Below are 22,126 nucleotides of genomic sequence, written 5' to 3' on the forward strand. Positions count from 1 at the left end.
ATGGGATCTGGGATCTTTTTGCTGTTTTGATAATCTTTGGAGCTCACTGGGTATTTATCCTTGAAAATGGGTGGCAAGCCAAATGTGTTAGGGAAAAGGGCTGTAGTAGTGTGTGTGTGTGTGTGTGTGTGTGTGTGTGTGTGTGTATGTGTGTGTGTGTGTATCTACCACTTCCTTCTCCACTGTATTGGGAGAGGGAGTGGCTAAGAGGAAGGAGACAGTGTAGGGTTTGAGGAGTAAGGAGGTTGGGATAAGTAAGCTACGTCCATCCATCTCTGCCTTAGCTTCTCTTGGAGTGGTTTTTAAAAACTCAGATTTCTAGGGGCGCCTGGGTGGTTCGGTCCGTTAAGTGTCTGCATTCAGCTCAGGTCATGATCTCACAGTTCATGAGTTACAGCTCTACATCGGGCTCTGTGCTGATGGCTCGGAGCCTGGAGCCTGCTTCAGATTCTATGTCTCCCTCTCTCTCTGCTCTTCCCCCATTCATGCTCTGTCTCTCTGTCTCTCAAAAGTAAAATAAACATTTAAAAAAATGTTTAAGGGGTGCCTGAGTGGCTCAGTTGGTTAAGCGTCCGACTTCGGCTCAGGTCATGATCTCGCAGTTTGTGAGTTCCAGCCCAGCATCGGGCTCTGTGCTGACAGCTCAGAGCCTGGAGCCTGCTTCAGATTCTGTGTCTCCCTCTTTCGCTGCCCCTCCCCCACTGATGCTCTGTCTCTCTGTCTCTGTCTCTCTCTCTCTCAAAAATAAACGTTAAAAAAATAAATAAAAATAAAAAAATTGTTTTAAAAAAGCCTCAGATTTCTAGATCCAGCTTTAATGAATCACAATCGCTGAGGCCCAGAAATCTGCATTTCAAACAACGAGGTAATTTGGATGCACTGGGTAGTTTGCAAACTGCTGGGTCAACAAATAACAGACTGCAAGCACGGTCAAAAGCACTGGACTGGAATCAGGGTCCTGAGTTTCCGTTCCACCTCTAGCTTACTGTGTGACCTGTAACAGTTGCTTTGTCTCTCTGGGTTCATTTCCTCATCTGTAAAATGGGTGGTAGACCCAAGTGCCAACATTCCATCCACATTATAATTCAAAGACTGCCCATGACACAATGTCTGGAGCCACTGGGGGATTCTGTGAAGATCTCTATGCAGGTGCGGGGAGGAAAGGCAGTGAGAGAGAGAGGCAGAGGTGTGAGAGGCAATTAGGGAGAGTTTCAGGCACATGGGTTCTTCAGGGTGGATCCTGCTTTTGTGATAGTTACATGATGTGAAGTGTCCTCTTTAAGAAAAAGGATAAAATTACAATAAAAATTTAAGTATGGGGGTGCCTGGCTGTCTCCGTTGGTGGAGCATGTGACTCTTGATCTCAGGGTTGTAGGTTCCAGCCTGATGTTGGGTGTGGAGATTACTTAAAAGATAAAAATCTTTTAAAAAATTAAGTATAAAAGTGAATTTTTATTCAGGTAATAAAAGAAATCACTGTAAACTGCATATTTTATGAAAAAATACCATAAACATAGAATCCAGAAAAATAACAATACTTTTATTAGTTTGTGGCCTAATATACCCTTATCATATTTTTTTCCCCTATAGCTCTGGTCTGCATACACTTTGCTATTCTCTTCATGTGACAAAAAAAATTTTTGTATTCTCACTTTCTCTGGAGAGAATAGAAAGACAATTTGGCCTTATCTCTAACTTGTTTGAAATTTGTTTTCCTAAGCTATTGAAGGCTTAGTAAAGTTTCTTCCAGTTTCACAACTCATTGGTAACATTGTGTGCGTTTTTAGGACGGTACCAAGTCTGGGAAAACCTTAACTGAGTTTCTTTCATTTCAGAACTTTAAGAATTATAAGAATTTTTCCATATACGAGCTTGGGCTTATACATTTTAATCCTTGTGTTTTTTCTCCCATTGCCTGATGAGTTCTGGTGCTGGATGTCACAGGTCCCATTCATGGCACATCATCCCCCTGTATAATAGACCCATCTCTGCTCTGATGCTAAGACAGTGACCAGAGTTGATCATGGGAATCACAGGGCTGAGGTTCTTCCCCTGAGGGTTCTGAGTATTTCGAAAGGCTTGGGCACATACCTCTCGGGTGCAGGGCTGTGACCACGGCAGTGGTGAGGGTGGGGGGTTCATCTGTGTTTCTTCCCTCTCCTCTCAACTCCCACCTGGGAGTCAGGGAGGTTAGAGTCATAACCATCCAGGTAGCTCAGCTGCTTTTCCCCAATTAGTTATCTTTACTGCCCCTGCCCCATGAAAATGGAAGGGTTAATCTTCAAGAGAAGTGGGGAGGGAAATTCTAAGATAAATAAGTATCTTGAAGAAAGGCTGAGAAACAGCAGCACTTCCTTGGCACCCACTTGGAGAGCACAGGCAAAACTAGACTATCAGCAGAAGACCCAGCAGAAAATAAGGCTGACACGTCATGTTAGGGGCAGAGCAGGCAGAAGACTCCAGCAAAGAAGTGAGAGGAAACTCTGCTTGATATCAGGGGGTGGGGTGGGATTGGGCAGTGAAGGTACCTGTCTAGGTGATTGACTTCAAGAGGCAGAAGGTAACTGGAAACCTTCCAGAATCCCCAAATATGTGAATAGTCGAGTATGGACTATACCCAGTGGAATGTGGACACAAAGACAGCAGAGAACAGTAAATTCCCCTTGTGATGTGGTTACTGCACAGTTGGCCAAGTTTGCTCGCACTAGCTAAGTGATATTCTGGAGCATCAAACTTCTAGAGGGAGATAGTCACAAGTGAGCCTCATCCAGAGGACACTTGCATCATAGGCATTCTGGGTCATGAGGACTAGTCAAATACTCATCGTTAAATTAATACCATGGCACTACTTTAAAATTATTAGTTCTTCCCAGAATTTTGCAAGTGGCTTCATTTTGTAACTAGAAAAGGAGCTTGTGTGTCGCAGGGAAGTTCCCATCAGCCAAGAGAAGGCTGAAGGAAGGTACTAGAATCCAAATTCTGGGAACCTCCACATACTGTCTGCTGGAGATTCAACTGGATGCAAGACTGGTAAAGAGATGGACAAGGGATCCTCCTTCAGAATTCCCTCTTTCCCTTGGTTTTCTTCTTATTATTTTCTAAAATGTTCAAATCAAGAACATGACATATACAGTATAGTGTTTAAAGCACATTTGTCTGATCCATACAGCTCAATGAATTTTTGCATATATATACATCCAGGTAGCCAGAACAATACACAGAACATTTTCAGCATTCCAGAAAGTAACCCTTGCTCCTTCCTAGTTCATAATCCTTCCTTTACTCTAGAGGTAACCACTATTATGACTTCTATCACCATTGATTAATTTTTCTTATTGTTGAACTTGGAATCATTCAATATATTTTCTGTGTTAGTTTTCCATTGTAGCATAACAAATTACAATAAACTTATGGTTTAAAACAACACACGTTTATCATCTCACATTATCTATGGCCAGGGGTCAGGGCACAGCTTAGCTGGATCCTCCACTCAGGATCTGACAAGGCTGCAGTCAAGGTGTTGGCTGGGCTATGTTCTCATCTGGTGGCTTTGCTGGGGAAGGATCTATCTGCAGGCTCATCCAGGTTGTTGCCAGAATTCCCTTCTTTGTGATTGTATGACTGTTGGCAAAAAGCCACTCTCAGCTTTTAGAGAATATCTGTAGTTCCTTGCCACATGGTCCTCTCACAGGTTCTCTCACAACATGACAGCTTACTTCATGAAAGTAAGGAGGAATATCTCTCTCTACAAAGACAGAGTCTCATGTAAAGTAACAAACCTATTGAAAAAAATTAAAGTAACAAACCATGGGAGTGATGTCTCATTACTGTGACATATACCATAACCTAACCAAGGAAACAACTTCCCATCACTTTTGGCATATTCTTTTTGTTGAAAACAAGTCACAGTCTCTGTTTGCAATCAAAAGGAGGGGATTATATAAGGGTGTGACTTGTTGGGGGTCACTGTAGAGTATGTCTGCCATATTCTATTTTGTGCCTGACTTCTTTGGTTCAACCTGATATCTATGAAATTCATCCATGTTGATGAGTGTATCCATTGTTCATTCTTTTTCATTTTGTGTAGTGTTCCTTTATGTAAATAGACCAGAATTTACTTACCCATTCTACTACTGATAGATATTTGGGATGTTTCTACTTTTAGGTTATTATGAATAATACTGTTTTAAATATTCTTGTACATGTTTCTAGGTGAACATATACATTTGTTTCTCTGGAGTATATAATTAAGCACACTTAGGGTTTTTTTTCCTGTAGTTTAATTCATTCAACATGTATTTACATGAAGCCCTCTTGCTGCAATTTTAAAGGTCATGACTTGGGCCTGAGCTGGACGATAAAAGACAGGTTGACTCTCATTGTGACAATTATGTTCACCTCCTCTCCCCACTTTTCCAGGGGTGGTGGTGATTGGATCCCTATTTTATGAATGCTTTCCTGATGATTCCTCTCCCCTCCACCTTTTCTTTCAGCAACCAATAAAACATAAAACAGCAACCACCCACCCTAAACTTAAGAGACTGCCTTGTGATTGCTAATCTGGTTTCAGTAGGATGCAGGTTTCCACTTCTCAGGAACACCACTTTCTCAGTGCATGGTTTCAATATGCACCTCTCTGAGAGTCCTGGATAACCAGAGAAGCACGTGGAGCCCTCCAGGGCACTGGAGCCTGAATCTGTAACCTTGGGAGGACTGCCAGAGGACCCTTTCCCCTTAAAGTGCAAAAGAAATGGAAAGATTCAGTCACATATGAAAGGCAAAGCCACACGATAAATAAAACTTAGAAGTACACAAAAAGAAAAACACTCCAGCTTTTCCTTATCGCTTCAGATTTCTTCCTCCCACTGGCCAGGAACAAGTAAACTCCATTTTACAGGTATCCAGAGCTAAAAATTGAGCAGTATGTATCTGAATTCAAAATGATTCGAGGACTTATTCTACACAGCAGCTTTTGCATGGAAGTGTTTGCATGGCATGACTGCACATCTAATCGTCCGGCTAGGAATTTCAAGTTCCGTTCAATTAATGTCGCTTCATCTCTCACACTCGATCCAAATAATTACAGATTTTATCAGGGCAATCCCACAATCATGTGTTGAATTTATCTCTTGTTCTTTGCCTCCGTGACTCTGCTCCAAAGTCCTGCATCATTGCTTCCTGGATCCATAACAATGACTACCGATCAGTAACACTCATGATGTGTGGGGCTTTATTATGTCATTTATTTCACTTAATTTTATCTATTACATTATTTAACTTCAGAACATTCCTGAGAAGTAGGTACTTTTCTCTCTAGTCTACCTATAAGGACAGGGAGGCTCAGGGAATTACACCTTGCCAGACCATGCAGCTTATAACAGCAGAGACAAGATTCAAACTGTTTGGAAATGTCAATGCCAAAGTCTGTGCCACTGTAATGGCTCTGGACAATTAAAGGGGTGTGCTCTGCTCCACTGATGAGATGGTTTAATGGTGGAGACCTGGAAGCAGTTTCAACAGGAAATTGCTCCTGCTTTTCCACCACTGCCAGAAAGGAAGGCTCAAGAACAATTATTCTAAAAACACAGCAGTCATTTTGGCAGAAGCCTTTGAAATTTAATGAACGCGTACTCAACAATATTGTGCAACAGATCAAATCATTCAGTTCCTTATGGGTCCATTTTCCACATAATTTATTCTGGCATGATCACCATTCAGTTAGTGTTTACAGAGTACCTAGAATATGCCAGGCTCTCTTCCAGGTGCTAGAGAGAAAGCCATGAAAAGAAGACAAAGTCCCTGCCCTCACGAATCTTACATTCTAGTAGAAGAAATAAAAAACAGGCAATAAGTAGATAACCTGGCAAAGGGGTGATGGTTATACGTGAGTGCCGTGAAGGGCGTTTATAGGTTGCTGTTGGCAAGAATAGTGGGAGGGAGGGACATTTAACCTGAGACACGAAGTATACGGAGGGGACAGACATGCTGCACGTAGCAGGAAGGAGCTTTCAGGCAAGCACATCGGGTGTAGAAAGCTTCTGGGCTGTGACAAGGCTTGGATTGCCCCAGAAACAGAAAGAAGCTGGGTGTGATGGCAGTGTGGTGGCTGATGGGGAGAGGGACAGGAGACTGACGCGGTAGACTGGAGCCAGATCATGCAAGGCCAGGAGTTTGGGTTTTGTTCTAAGTGCAGTTGGAAGGCACTAAAGAGTTTGAGACAGAGGAGTCAAATGGTAAGATGTATGTTTTTAAAAATCCACTTAGGATTCTGTGTGGAAAACGAATTGGAGGGGGGCAAAGAGGGAAGTGGGGAGAGCAGTTATAAGACATCTGCATCTGCCCTTAGTCTTGTAGTGGTCCAAGTGTTATGGGCTGAATTCTGTTCCCCTGAAATTCATATGCTGAAGTCCGAATGCTCAGTACTTCAGAATGTGCCTGTATTTGGAGACTGAGCCTTGAAAGAGGCAATTAAGGCTAAACGAGGTCATTAAGGTGAGTCCTAATCCAGTTTGACTGGTCTCCTTAAAGAAGAGGTTAGGACACAGACAAGCACACAGGAAAAGACCACGTGAAGACACAGGGAGAAGGTGGAATCTCCATGTCCAGTAGAGAGGCCTTTGAAGAGACCAACCCTACTGACACGTTGATCTCAGACTTTTAACCCCCAGAACTGCAAGAACATCAATTTCTGTAAAGCGCTCAGGCCATGGTCCTTTGTTACTGCAGCCCTAGCAAACGAACTCGTGAAATGAGAGCCGATGGGGCTCGGACCTGGAGGGGACAGCGGAGATGAAGAGGTGCAGTTGGGCTTACCATACGCCTATGAGGAAGAGCTGACGGATGAGTTAAACATGAAGAGTGAGAAGGAGGGAGGAATTAAGGGTAACCCCTATATCCCTGACTTACTGTAAGTCACCTCACAAATTTTTTTGATGGTATGTAGAATATGTACGACTTTCCCTTCCTCACCACTCCTTTCCCCCTCTTGTGTGGGGTGTCGGGGACTATACTTCTGGGGTACTTTAGAGTGAGGGGAGCAAGGGCTGTCCTAGAGTCTCAGCTCAGCCTGTTTGGATTGAGCTCAGCAATGTCAGGACCCAGGCACGCCCCCCTCTGCAGTGTGACTGCCAGAAGCCCTCAGCAACTGTTGATGGATAACTTGGCCCCACAGAGGTGTCCACAGTTTCTGCCCGGGTGTGGAGATCTTCTCATGGGAAAGAGGAGGAAGGGGCCACAGGGGTAGGCATCATTTCTGCACAGCCTTCTAGTCGTCAAATCCAAAGGGCTGACAGCCTCTCACTGGACCCCCTCATCCCCAGCGTCTCCAGCCACCCTCCGTGCCATCCCTCACCCCAGGGGTGGGGGAGGAGGACGTCTCCATGGGAGAGGTGTCACAAGCCCACCCCTCTCTCCTGTTCCCTTCTGAAGTATCCTCCCTATAGCCTTGCCTACTGGTGTTCAAAAGCATCATTTGGAAGAAAGGGGAAAAAGAATCTCGGCTGAATATTAACTGTGTTTTTCTCCTTATATTTCTACTAAGAAAACTGGAATTCTCCTGGGCAACGTTTGAGTTTCTGACTGGCTAGGAGAGAGGGAATAGAAGAAGAAAAGCACAGTAACTGATTTATCTAGGTTTATATGGGTGAAATATAAATACACATATGTATTTAAAGTGTGTACTTATTTAGATTATTTAGATAATTTCTTTTTTTAATGTTTATTTATTTATTTTGGGAGAGAGAAAGAGAGCAAGAAAGTGCATAGGGGAGGGGCAGAGAGAGAGAGAAAGAGAGAGAATTCCAAGCAGGTTTCCCACTGTTGACGCAAAGCATCACGAGGGGCTCAATCTCACAAACCGGGAGATCATGGCCTGAACCAAAATCAAGAGTTGGGTGCTTAACCGACTGAACGGCCCAGGCACCCCTAGATTATTTAGGTATTTTAACTGATTTCACTGTATATGCATCTATATGTTTTAACAATATGTATGTGTGTATATATAAATATATGTGCGGATATATGTGTGTGAGTATATCTCTCAGATCTGATCATGTCATGCCCAGCTTTTAAAAACTTTCCATAGTTTCCTCTTGCTTAATTATAGGACAAAGTCCAAACTCTCCTTGGCACAGCCTCCATACCCTCTGGCCTCTCCACTCTCGGCCCCAGGCTCCCCTCCAATAGGCCACCTCCCTGCCCCCACACTCAGGCTTGACCCTGGTGACATGCACTGGCCTTGCCATGAACCTTGCTCTTTCCTGCCTCTCAGCCTTTGCACACAGGCAGTTACTCTGACCACAATACTCCTGGCCCGTCAGGTGCCTGCCTTGAAATCTTCTATTCATTCATCTCCAGTGAGTTCCCCATCCCTTCTGAGCTGAGGCCTTTGAGATCCCAGTGCCAAGCACAGTGCATTGGATACTGAATGAGCTCTGGAGATCACACCATGGTACAGGAGTGCCTTTACTGAGCACTCAGCTCAGTGGTCCCCGCATGAAAGCATTTCTCAGGTGTGTGTTCCTCTCCCATCACAACCCTCAGAATGGGATGCCTGCCTTTCCTCCAAAAGTACATTTTCAGTGCCTTGCATGGGGCCTGGCAGACGGTTGCCAGCCAGTGTATTTTTGATGAATGAATGAAGGTGTATTTATAGGCCACTATTCGTGTGACAGATAAGCTGGAAGCAGAGAAACTGAAAGCAAAATGTTGGAGGCAATGCTCAAGAAACAGTAATCAGAAACAGTGATAAAGCCTCCCCACACAGATGACTAGTTCACTGTGGAACATGGAATTTGATTTGGAGACACACGGATACTACCACAGCTCTTGAGGAAGGCAGCGGTTGCATCTTTTTGGGTCCTCCCCTTCTGTCATCATGGGTGACCAGGGCGTATAATGGTGTCACAGCTCCTACAACAACCAGCACCAGGAAAGGAGGTCCGAGCCCTTCCCCCAGCCTGAGGTAGACCCTCTGACTGCCAGCTGCTCCCCAGACGTGAGCAGAGACATCTGCTGCTGCTGGGTCCAGCCCCCTCCCTGAAGCTTCAGATGGCCCACCTCCTTCCACACTTGTGTTGGGGAAAATCCAAAGCCACGTTTCCAATTTCCCACTCCCATTAGCTGTTATGCTCCTGGCTGGGTTTCTGGCCTTCCTGATTGCCAGATCTGGGCTTCAGGCCCGGTGAGCCCTGCAGGCAACAGGGTCAGAGGATAGTGTCGTTCTTTGGCACTCAGCAGCCTTCTAATTACTCTTTTTATTGTCATATTTCCAATGACTTCCTATTCCTTCCTTTGCATTAAATTCCTAACGTGCATCAGTACATAAGATCCACAGGGGCACAGTATGTGAACAGTAGCTGGTATGTAGCAGATACCTTGTTGAATAGCGAATGAATGAATCAAAGTATGAATGAACACCTTCTGCTCAAAGAGTAGTGTCCAAACTAAATGCATGAAAGCTGTAGACACTCCTTTGGTTGTTTTCTCAACTGGCCATCTCCCGTAATCTGTGCTGGTTTAAGTCTGGACTCAACTGAGGGACTGGGGCTAGATGAGCCTGTCTAATTCTCCTGGCCTCAGGATTCCTGGTCATAGAGGCAGAGGGAAGGTAATGAGAGGGGCTGAGGGAAGACGTGGCTGGAAGGCATTTGGGAGCCTCATTGCCCAGTCGAGTTTCCTCTGGCAGCTTCCCCCCATTGGCCTGGAGCCTGCGCCCGCCGGCCCTGCAGAAGGAGGTTGGCTTCGGTTACACTGCAGACTACAAAGCCAAGAATGGTGAATGGAGGGGGCTTGCTCCATGGGGGCCAGTGTGTAGGGGGCAGACGGGGGAAGGGCAAGGAGCCCAGGCTCCATGTGGCATCCGGTTTGAAACAACTCTGCTTAGAAACTGAAGAGAACCTCTCTGGAAAATGGGAGGGCTCTGGCCAGCCTCCCGGGGCAGAGGAACAGCGAGTTCCTGTCAGCTTGGGACGGAAGTAGGAGATTTGTGGGAAGGGAGGAGGGACGAGGGCACTGAGGGAGTGGACACAACCCTGTGGCATTTTTCCTGGTAAAAATCCTGCTCTCAAGTAAACACGTTTCTGAAAATCAGGAGAGTTTTTATTCTTCCAGGCCGATGTGCACACAGTTGGCCTACTTCCCAAGTGCAGTTATTCCCAGGTGTGTGTGTGTGTGTGTGTGTGTGTGTGTGTGTGTTTTAAAGAAAGAACATTATATGCTATTCATGGTTCCTGCCTGGAAATGAATTAGAATAACAGAATGCGAAAATCAGCTCTACCTCTTGGTGTTTCTGAGGCAGGAACAGGCCTTCTAGGCTCTCTCTTCTAGGGCAGTGCTGGGAAACTCGTTTTTTCTCTTGGGAAGCTCCTTTCCAGCCCAGTAGAGCCCGAAGGCCAATAATGGCCTCCTCAGGGCTTTTTTCAGGCTGGAGTGGGTAAAGAATCTGGATGTGCAGAAAATCTGCCCTCGCTATTTCAGCAAGGTGAATGCAGGGAAGGAAGGCCCTGGGGCCGGTGGGGGGGTGGGGGGGGACAGACCAAGGGGCTTTAATGAGGAGGGGGAAAATAGTGACCATTTTTAATTGCAAAAAGATCTAAAATCAACATGATTTCTCCAAGACCCAAAATGGATAAACAAACCACAAGCCTGCACTAATCCATTCTCCTTTCCAGAAACTCAACCCACAGCTGTCCTTCCTCAGTGGGTCCTACAATAGCGTTGACTTCAAATCTAATCCACCTGGAAAAGTGGGTCAGGTAGGGGGAGACAGAGGGAAGAAATGGATGCTTTTGAAACCCACCCCCTTCACAAGGCTCTCTGAGATAGTCTATGCGGTACAGGAACCCCGGATATTGCTCGGGGGAGGGTGAACTGGTACAACCACTTGGGAAGACTCTTGTTACATTATACAGGGAAGTCCAAGATGTACAAAAGCTACAACCGAGCACTTCCATTTCTAGTAACATGTCCTGGAGCAGCAGTTCTCAACCCTTTTGGTCTCAGGACCCCTTTACACTCTGAAATATTATTGAGGACGCCAAGGAACTTTGCTTAGCTGAGTTATACTGACCAATATTTATCATATTAGACATTCAACCTAAGAATTAAAAACATCATTAACTCATTTAAAAGTAACAATAATAGACCCATTACGCACCGACATAAAAAATATGTTTATGAAAAATAACTAGATTTTCCAAAACCAGACAACTTAGAGGGAAGAGTGGCGTTGTTAAATAGTCTTGTAAATCTGACTCACTAGAAGACAGTGGGATTCCCAGCTGTTTCTGCATCAGTGTGTTGCCCTATCGTTTGTCATGCAGCTGCTGGGAAATGCTACTATTCTCTTGTGTGAAAATGAGGCTAAAAAAGGCAAACTGCATCTTATTATCATGAAACTAGTGTTGACTTCACAGCCGCCCCTGCAAGCAGGTCTCAGAGGCTCTAGGCAGTAGTCTCCAGGCCACACTTTGAGAACTCCTACTCCAGAGAAAATTCCATATTTCTATCCCCGCAGATGTGTACAAGCATATTCAGAGTGGCTATATTTCTTTTTTTTTTAATTTTTTAACGTTTATTTATTTTTGAGAGACAGAGAGAGGCAGAGCATGAGCAGGGGAGAGGCAGAGAGAGAGGGAGACACAGAATCCAAAGCAGGCTTCAGGCTCTGAGCTGTCAGCACAGAGCCTGATGCGGGGCTCGAACCACGAACCGTGAGATCATGACCTTAGCCAAAGTCAGGCACTTAACCAACTGAGCCACCCAGGTGTCCCTGAGTGGCAATGTTTCTAACAGTGAAGAAACCCAACTTAACTGTTTATAAATAGTAGAATGGATACGTTGTGGTATATTCATGGTACTGATAAATCTCACAAATCACACTTAAAAAAAATATGATTTCGTATTTATAGAGTTCAAAAACACATAAAAATATATCATTTAGGGGTATAAGTACATGGCAAAACCTTAAAGAAGAGCAAGGATGGTGGATGTCTCTGGGATACCCTTGCCGAGGGACATGCGTGAAGTTTCAGAGATATCGCTATTTCAGTCATGATGGGCTAGTTATGCTGCAGTAACACATAAACTCTGAAATCTCACCGGTGTAAGTACAGGAAAGGTTCATGACGGGCCAGCTAAGGAGGCCTCCATTAATCCGTGGTCTCTGGTGAGTGTGGTCGGGGTAGGGACCATGACAAACCATGCTCTTAAAGCCCATCCCAGAGTGCCACTTGTTGTTTCTTCTTACATTCTATTAGCCAGAGCAAGTCACACGGCCATGGGTAACCTGAAGAGCGTGGAGGAGGTACCATGTGATCATGTACCCAGGAGGGAAACTGAGACATTAGGGTCATTTGGTATTGTTCCATTTTGTAAGTTGAGTGGTGGGTTAATTATTATATACTACATATATTTATAGATAAATGCTTCTTATTAGATGCTATATCTTATTCAAATAAATATGTAAGTGTATCATTTTTAGGCATAAAATATTGGAAAGAAAGAAAGAAAAGGGAGAAAAAAAGAATAGGCCTGTAATTGTGCTGAACAAATTTATGTATTTGGATTTAAAAAAACAAAAGAAAACAACGCGGGTGGGGGGCACCTGGGTGGCTCAGTCGGTTAAGCATCCAACTTCAGCTCAGGTCATGATCTCACGGTTTGTGAGTTCAAGCCCCCCCCCCCCCCCCCCCCGCATCGGGCTCTGTGCTGACAGCTCAGAGCCTGGAGCCTGCTTTCCATTCTGTGTCTCCCTCTCTCTCTGTCCCTGTCCCGCTCACACTCTGTCTCTCTCTCTCAAAAATGAATAAACGTTAAAAAAAAAAAAACTTAAAAAAATGTGGGGGCTAAGAGAGGGGAGAGCAGAATGAAGAGCTTTTGAGATTCCTGGAGCAGTGGGGACTGTAAACTGGGAACGTCAAAGACATTCTAAGGGGTTGCAGTGCAGATAATATTAAAGACATCCATTTCCAGGTGCTCACTTTCAGGTGTCCTCTTTATTAAAGCTGGTCTCCCTGTGAATGCTCCTGTATTTGGGCGGCTCTCCCTTCACCTTTCCTCTTTCAGAAGGTCTTCTTTTCCCACGTTTTGCAGAAAGAAGGACGTGGCCCGTCTCGTCATCTTGTCATTTGTAAAAATCTTGACTCCGATCAAAGAGACAAGTCAAAGTATTGGTTAAGGCTGAGTAAGTGAACTACTTTAATGACTGGACCACAAATCCTTTGGCAAATCAGGCATTATCCCATCATTTTAATAAAGGTGAAGGAGAAATTAATGAACATTTACTAATATCAGATGATAAACCACTAACAACAATCTTGTCGTTATGTATGATTTTTGGCACACTCCTTAGAAAGAGTTCAGACAATCAAATAATACCACTACAATAAAACACCTCCAGTCTGAGCACATTTTCTTGGCATTTATATTTTTAAAAGTGAAAATTAAGGATAAGAATTGATGTGGAAACTGTTCTTATTCCAGAGAAAGTAGCATTCACTCATGGATACATAGGGGGAAAAATGCACTAACCATTTCATTAAGAAAGGTATTTCTAGGGGCACCTTGGTGGCTCAGTAGGTTAAGTGTCTGACTTCAGCTCCGGTCATGATCTCACAGTTCATGAGTTTGAGCCACACGCTGGACTTTGTGCTGACAGCTCAGAGCCTGCAGCTTGCTTTGGATTCTGTGTCTTCCTCTCTCTCTATCCCTCCCTCACTTGTGCTTGCTCTCTCTTTCTCTAAGGAATGGATAAATGAACTTACAAAAAAAAAAAAAAAAAAAAAAAGGCCTTTCTGGGATGCCTGGGTGGCTCAGTCGGTTAAGCACCTGACTTTGGCTTAGGTCATGATTTCATGGTTTGTGAGTTCAAGCCCCGGGCTGGGCTCTGTGCTGACAGCTTGGAGCCTGTTTCAGATTCTGTGTCTCTATCTCTCTCTGCCCCTCCCCTACTCACCTTTCTCTCTCTCTCAAAAATAAATAAACATTAAAAAAAGGGGGGAGAATTTCTAATAAAATTTTACGTTTTTGGATAATAGTTATCTTACCTAAATGTTCAATAAACGGGCGATACATTTATGCTATTTTGATGAATTGTGTGTTACTACTAATTATAATGATGACTAACTCTGGGAGACAATCTTTTCATGTTATAGACCAGCATTGTTCAAAAGAACTTTCTGCAAAGATGGAAATGTTTTCTATTTGCTCTGTCCAGTGCAGTCCCGTAAGTCACACATGGCTATTGAGCACCTGAGAAATGACTAGTGTGAATGACGAACTGAATTTTAAATTTTATTTAATTAAAAAACTTCAATAGTCACATGTGGCTAGTGGCCAAAGTATTGGATAGCATAGCTTTAGAGCTTTATGACCCCAGGAAAAGAAAAAATTTAATTTGCATTTATATATATTTTTAAGAGAAATGTGATAAGGTGGTTAATAAAAGCTTTCAATCATAAACGTATATTATATCAGGATAAAGTTCTATAGGGGAAGAGAAACGGAAATATAAATGCAAGGAGAAAAAGAAATAATGCAAAATTTCTGACCTAATGAAGAGCTCATTGGTGGTATTTTAAAAAGGATAATGGAGGATGTCAATTGCTGTAACATCTAAATTCTACTTAGGTACATTTAAATGAGTGACAATAGTTATTTCAAAATGTTTAAGCCGTTAACATGTTAAAATATTTCACATTTATAGTGGAATTTAATCTTTTGCAGATATTTAAACTAAAGATGAATATTTTTAGATACCAACACACAAATGTTTAAGGGGAGTGCATAAGATTTCAAAATTCTGTAGAGGTATATGTAAGCAAAACACTGGAAGACCCCTGAACTAGAAGGCATTCATTGTTCCTTTCAACTCTTTGCCTTTTGCAGATATGATCTAAGGGGTCACTCTTACGAGTGGGCACTGTAAACAGCATGGGAAAACATCTGAAGTTCACTTATAAACAAGTGTTCTAACAAAAACCAAAATCCGAACAAACAAGCCAAAATACACACTATTTTGTGTGGGGTGGTCTGGCCCGAGTGACATCCCCAGAGGTGAGGATGGCCTTCAAGAGGATTATTATTAAAGATCAAAAATTCTGTTTGAAGTGGTTTGCATTCCTGCAGCAGCCCTCGACAGAGTCTACCACACACACAAAGGTCTTGCATGGGTGTTTGGTTTTGGTAGAAATCAAGGGAAGGGCCTGTGAGTTCCACATCCAAGTGCAGACCCAGGACAGCAGACACACAGATGGCAAAGTGACTCAGACTGAAGCAGAAAGAAAGCGGGAGCCAGAAGTGATGCTGGGAACGTGAATCCACTCTCACCCTTCCCGCCACGAGTATACAGGCCTCTGGGGGCATTAGCCTTTCTATGGAAGTGGGCCTGAGGTTGGGGTTCCGGCTTCTGAGCCCAGCTTGGTTACCCTCATTCCAGGCGGGCCTCTCTGCAGTGGTGCTCAACCCCGGGTGTCAGGAATAGTTGAGCCCAGGGCCACCAAGAGGGCAGGCAGGTCTCCGAATGACCTCAAGTCACCACAGCCAGCAACCAACCTGGTGCTAAAGGGAATGGCAAGCTATTCCCGCACCCCCAGGGAGTGCTTCCCACAAAGGTGAGCACTGACAGACTGAGAGGGGTGCGTCATCCTGGCAAGCGGGTGGGGAGGGCAGCGTTAGTCATGTTGTGAGAACTGGGGTTCCAGACTGGCAGCTCTGAGTCACCCTCTGATTGGCGAGGGACAGGCCTCCCTTTCCTAAGGGTCTCTCCTCTCCGCAGGGCCCGGCCCAGGTCTGGCAGGTGGGAGGGGCCTGAGCTCAGCACGGGCCCTGGGACCGCCTCCCAGGAAGCAGTAAAAGACCCAGGCGGCCTTGGCACCATTTCAAAGGCTGGCTTCAGATGTTTATCAGCTGGATTTTGTTCATGGCCCCGGCTGAGGTTGTACAAGAATTTGGAAAATGCCAGGGAAGCTAAAACGGCTTGCTTTGAACAGGGCTCAGACCAGAGGCAGGGTACTTGCACACCACTTTGGCCTTAGTGAAAGAAAATGCAAACATTAGCCCGGAGATGAAGAAAAACAAAAACAAAAAAACGGACACCACCTTGTAGGAAGATGGGGGAATGACTCCAAGAGACTCCAAGAGACAGGAGATGCAAAGAAAAGGCAGCCTCAGCACTTTATGTTTTCTTTGGGTGTTGAGGCATCTCTGAATGTCTCAGAGTCTGCTGGCACGTCATGTGGTGAATGCCCGGGGCAAGGGAGGTAAGCGCCAACAGAGGTGTTGAAGGCCACTGCAGGAGAGTCCTGGAGATCTTAACCTGGAATAAGGGAGAGGGGGGCACTCATGCATTTAGCAAACGTTGAATCCCTGGGGGAAAAAAATCTATAAAAAACAATCATTCTCAGTTTTTATTTTAACGCAACTCACATGACCTTTTCCGGCATGACTCACCCCTATGGCCAGTGCCCGATTTTGACACAACTGTCCGATTTGTGTGCAATCCCTGGCTCCCTGGCCCTCGTTCCATCTCTGCTTCTCCAGCTTAGGACCACAGGAAGAATGGGTGTAGAGTATTGTCATTATTGGGTAACCTTGAATTGCTCTAATTCATTAAAACAGTAAACTTTTGCAAAGTTGATAATGAAATGAGGTTGCTTCTTTTTATTGGCTCCTTAGCTCAGCTTCAGCTTCATGCCCTCTATTGTAGGCATGACCTTCTCTCTTTCCCAGGGTCACTGTCCTGTGAGAAGCCTAAGAAGTCCAGGTCCTGGATGATGATCTGAAACTCAAGTCAGTCTTGGTCTTTTGGGCCCCTAGAGCCCCTGGGATGCATGTCTTCCGGCTGGGTGTCTCCTCCGTCATCGCCAGGGCTCCTGGTTGGCCACCAAAGCCAGAGGGGCCAGAGTCTAGACAACCAGCCAGCATGGTTGCTGCGGTTGCTGCCAGTTCATAATTCCATGACCCCATTTAAGCCCCAGAGCCTGTCCTGGTTGCTCCCACCCCCTCTACATTACTGAGGCTGGAACTCTTGTTGCCGATCCCAGAGCCAGCAGCCCCGGTGCAGGACCCACTTTAGAGTACAAGACAGACGATCCCCGGCCCCTTCAATGCTATGCTCAGTGAACACGGCTGCCCATCTGGAACCACAAGGAGCCTAGGAGAGCATGTGGGGACAGGTTCCCATGTCCGCCTCAGCTGACTGAGGACCACAGCTCCCTTCTCGCTTTGCATTCCTATACCCTAAGCTCATACCCAGTTCCTAGCACTGAGTGAGTGATGTGTCTTTCAAGGAGGCAAACTTCTCTGGGCTTCCTCAGTAGCAAAGTCCTTGGAATCCATCTGGCAGCCACGAGGTTGTGACTCAGTTTTGGAGAACTGCTGAACTTGAAGGTGGGCCCTGAGCACACATGTCTCCTCACACAGCCCCAAACCGAGCCAAGCTCTGAAACTACCCGCCCCCCCCCCCCCCCATTCTTGTTCTTAGGGAACTGTGACATCACATGTTAGAATTTCCTTCCTTTGGCACACCGAATAATATTCCATCATAAGGGGCACCTGGGTGGCTCAGTTGTTTAAGGGAGGACTGTTGGTTTCAACTCAGGTGACGATTTCATGGTTCATGGGTTCGAGCCCTATGTTGGGCTCTGTGCTGGCAGTGTGGAGCCTGCTTGGGACCCTGTCCCTCTCTCTGCTCCTCCCCCACTCACGCTGTCTCTGTTTCTCTCAAAATAAATAAATAAACTTAAAAAAAAAGTATACACACTTCATCCATTCTTCATTAAGGGACATTTTGGTTGTTTTTACCTTTTGGCTTTTCACACCCTCTTCATAACCATCTTGACCTACAAGTGACACGTGTCATTTCTAATTGCATTCCATAGGAGAACCCATTGCATAGCCCCACCTACACGAGAGCCTGGCCAGGAAATATAATTCCTGGCTGGGCAGCCACTTCCCAGAAATAAGTCAGCCTATGGAAGGTAAGGCACAATTTGTTGGTGTCCCTGCCGCCCCCTTACCTTTGTACTTCTTGTAATAGCTTCTTACCATGGCTCAGGGAAATCATGTCTTTTTTTTTTTTTTTCCCCCAGTTTCAGTTCCTTACAGGACGAAGATTTTGAAGTCTAAATGCACTTTCAGTAGATAGTGATCGCCACCATTTGTGTTATTTTTTTGTAGTTTTCCTTGTCCTTTTGGTGTGGTGTAGTGCTTCGAGTTCTGACTCTGTCTTTGTCGCTTTCTCACTGGGTAATGTTTGTAAAGCCCTTAGCACTACAGTAGATTCAGTAAATAGTAATTATTAGTCTTCACAACAACAGGATGTTTATGCATTATCTCCCCATATGTATAGATGAGGGTATTGAGCCCCAGAGAGATTAAGTAACTTGTTCAAAGCTACCCAGATCAGAAATGAGGACCCCATCTCTCTGTCTACCCTCCTTTCCTGGGGAGCCATCATCAGGGGTTTGAAAAGCAACCTTGATGTCCTTCAAAGGATGCTTTGATCCCCCAACCAACACTCTGCTCCCCCGCACACCCTCCTTGCACTAGAGCTGCTGGATGATCTTCTCTAGGACCCAAGCCGAGCCCCACTGCAGGATGTGGTGAGAGAGGGAGAAGAGGTCTCATTGTTCAGGAGGCTGTCCCGTGCTCCTGGCCCCAAGGAGCTTTCCAGGACACATGCAGCACACACACAAAAATATCTTCCACTGCTGCTGCTGTGGCCTCTCTCCAACGACATTCACGGAGCCCCTCCTGTGTTCTAGGAGGTGTGTGTAGAAATAAGAAATGACCCCTCCCCTCCAAAGAGTGCATCGTCCGACCAGTGAGACAGATATGAATACTCTCATGTTATGTGACGAGTGATGTAAAGTGATGTACAGAGTGCTATGGAAATTCGGAGGAGTAATTAATTTTGCCTGACGTGTTGTGGCAATCTATAGCTAGGAGGTGACATCTGAGCTGGGTGTAGACAGGTAAGGGAGGATTGAGGGAATGTTATTTTAAATTGAAGGGACAACAAAGTCTCAATGGTGTGAAAGAGCATAGTGTGTTGAAGGATAAGGAGTAGGTAGAGTGAGGGCAAAGTGTGGGTAGAGACAGGGCAGAGAGAGGCTTGAGTAGGCTGGGTGGGGCCAAGGGTGAAGGGCCATGACTCCACAGATGAGGCAAGGCGATTATTATTAACTGGGGGCTAATACAACCACAGCTATCTTATCCAAAGCTTCCTCTGGCTGCAGTAAACAATGGAAAACAAAACTGATTATCCATTGCATTCCAACCTCACTCATTCCCAGAGGGCAGGCTTACCCAAGCCATCCTGGGGTCATCCCCGATGCCACATAACAGGGTCACCCTAGGCAAAGGCCGGAAAAGAGACCACCTGAGGACTTCCATGTTCCCACAATGATACTTCTCCCCTAGGCCGTAGGTGATAAGGGACTCATGATAGACTTTCTCTCTCCCTTTTGGATTATAGGGCCAGACTGAGCTGAACTCCAGGTTGGTTATCTGGAAGCCAGGGTCTCTATCTGACACCTGCAAAGGTAGAATTGAAGCCTGGGCCTGATGCCAGGACCACTGTGGCTTGTCCCATCTCCCACAGATAGTGTGAAGATTGAGGCAGAGGGAAACAGGGAAAGAAGGTGGGAGAGGTGATAGTGGAATGGTGTCAGAACCCAGTTTCCACCCACAACTGGTGCTCACTAGGAACCCAGTCATGTGAGAGCTGGCTTCCCAGGCCCCTGACATCAGAATGGGATTTCCAGACATGTTTTTCTAAGTCATTTACAAATGAGGCAGGAAGGAGGGGGGTTGGTTCTAGGTTGACAGGGCGTCATGGTGAGAAGTCAAAACCTGAAGACAACACTGCCCTGCCCAGAAAGCCGAAGCCCCTTCTCTCACAGAAGGCTGTGGGCCAGACGCACTTGCCCTCAGAAGGGTCTTGGAAGCTTGAGTCTCCGCCGTGTGCACATGGGTAGGCCTGGGTTTGAGGCCCACCTCCGCACTTCTGTGTGACTTTGGGAGGCATTACTCTTGCTAAGCTTCAGCTTTATTATCTGAAAAACGCCTCACAGGATGGCTGTTTCGAGTAAATAATAGCATTTATATATATTTTTTAATTTTTAAAAAACGTTTATTTATTTTTGAGACAGAAAAAGATAAGACAGAGTGCGAGTGGGGGAGGGGCAGAGAGCGAGGGAGACACAGCATCCGAGGCAGGCTCCAGGCTCTGAGCTGTCAGCACAGAGCCCGACGCGGGGCTTGTACCCACGAACCGCAGGATCATGACCTGAGCTGAAGTCAGATGCTCAACCGACTGAGCCTCCCAGCTGCCCCTAAATAACAGCATTTAAATGTAGGTCTCCTCTTCTTAACTCTAGACACCTTTTGGATTTATGATATTGTGACTTATAAGTTCCAAAGGTCGGGAAGCCTGGGCCTTCATAGGCCACACTCTCTAAGCTTTGCCTGCCTAGAGCTCAGGGATGTGGAAAGGAGCTGACCTCCTGCTTTTCCGCCAGACCCTTTGATTTGATGAAGATGCCAGCAGAGGTGTGGAAAAGATCAAAATGGCGTTAAAGTTGATGCCTGAGTTTGGCAGAGCTGAACTCAAACATATCATCCAATATGTACTGATACATCTTTAGTAGCTACATGGGGTGTCATTCACTTGTGATACATGCTCCCGAGGAATGCTGAACAAAGTTTTGGAAATTGGATCATTTAAAAAAGTTGTAAGGGAGTTTATGGTTTAGAAGGGCTATGCAGCAAATCCATTTTGTAAAGGAAGTAATTCTCTTGTACTATAAATTGCTTCCTGATCTAGATGTTGGGATTTCCGGTATGCGATGTGTTCCCAGGTGTGCTGAGACGCACAGTGTGTGGTTGACATCAGAAGATGCCACCGATTAACTCCCCCAAACTGGCAAACCAGTCAGGAATGAGAACCTTTTATGGATCAGTTTATCCAATAAATAAACATTTGCTGAGAAGCCGGCTGTGCCAATCCCGAAGGCACAGTGACGAAGGAGACGTTTCCTGCCTCCAAGGACCTCCCAGTCTAGTGGCAAAGGCAGGCATATAGCTCACTACCATAGTGTATACCAGGTGCCATGCATTGTGGAAACTGTGATTGATTCTAATCTCTTCATGTTGAACATCTAATCAAAATACTGGGTTGTCTGGTTTTCCCTCCTGCAAGCTGGCACTCAGTGGGAACCATGTCTAATGTTATTAAAATTGCATAATACTATTTATGAACTAATCATAAATGACACTGTCAGTTTGACACCAAAACCTGTTGGGGAAAAAATTCAGATTCTCTTATCAACAGATATCCCTATATTGGCATAGGCTCGAATTTTTTATTTCATTTTCCTCTCTAATTTTGTGCTAGTCTTTGGAATGACTTTGTACAACAATGTGCTGGATTCCTGAATTCCTCTGAGCCCTGCCAGGTCTGGAGCTGCGGTGGTGTTCAGAGGGGAGGCAGCTGAAACACTCAAAAGTCAAGGCAGAGCCCATGATTGGGTTTTGTAAGCAACCATGAGTCCAAGCTGCTGTCAACATATCTTGGCAGAACAGGATCCAGAATTTATTTTGAAGGAGTGAAGATGAGGAAGTGAAGAAATGACATTGGGAAGCCAAGGGTAGAAGGATCTTTGGATGAAAGGTATAGGGAAGTGGGTTTGGGATCATAGCAAGGAAGAGTTTATCACAGTTGGAGCCATCCAAGACCTGTGGAGACAGGGGGCCTCCTGCTGTTGACAGAGGCCGAGCAGAGGTGTGATGACAATCAGGGATTCCCAAACTGTGTAGGAAGTTGGATCAGATGAACTCAACAGCCCTTTGTGCTGAAGTTAAGTCCTTGCTCACTTTCAGCTGATAGAATAACCCTGGGCCAGCAATACCATCTTTCCTGGGCTCCGTTTTATCGTTGCTGAGTTGAAAAGAGGGAGCAGTTGTCAGATCCCTTGATGGCCACTGTCAGGAAATCCCAGACCTATAACCCTGAACCTCAAAGGTGAGTGAGCACAGTCTTGGGAGTTGAACCTCCAGATCCATCAACTCCATCTGATGACTTGGAAGTTCTTTCCATCCTCAACATCTGAGACCAGCAAGGCTG

The sequence above is a fragment of the Panthera onca genome, chromosome A3 (genome assembly GCF_046562875.1).
Source record: "Panthera onca isolate mPanOnc1 chromosome A3, mPanOnc1 haplotype 2, whole genome shotgun sequence".
In the NCBI taxonomy this organism is placed as follows: Eukaryota; Metazoa; Chordata; class Mammalia; order Carnivora; family Felidae; genus Panthera; species Panthera onca.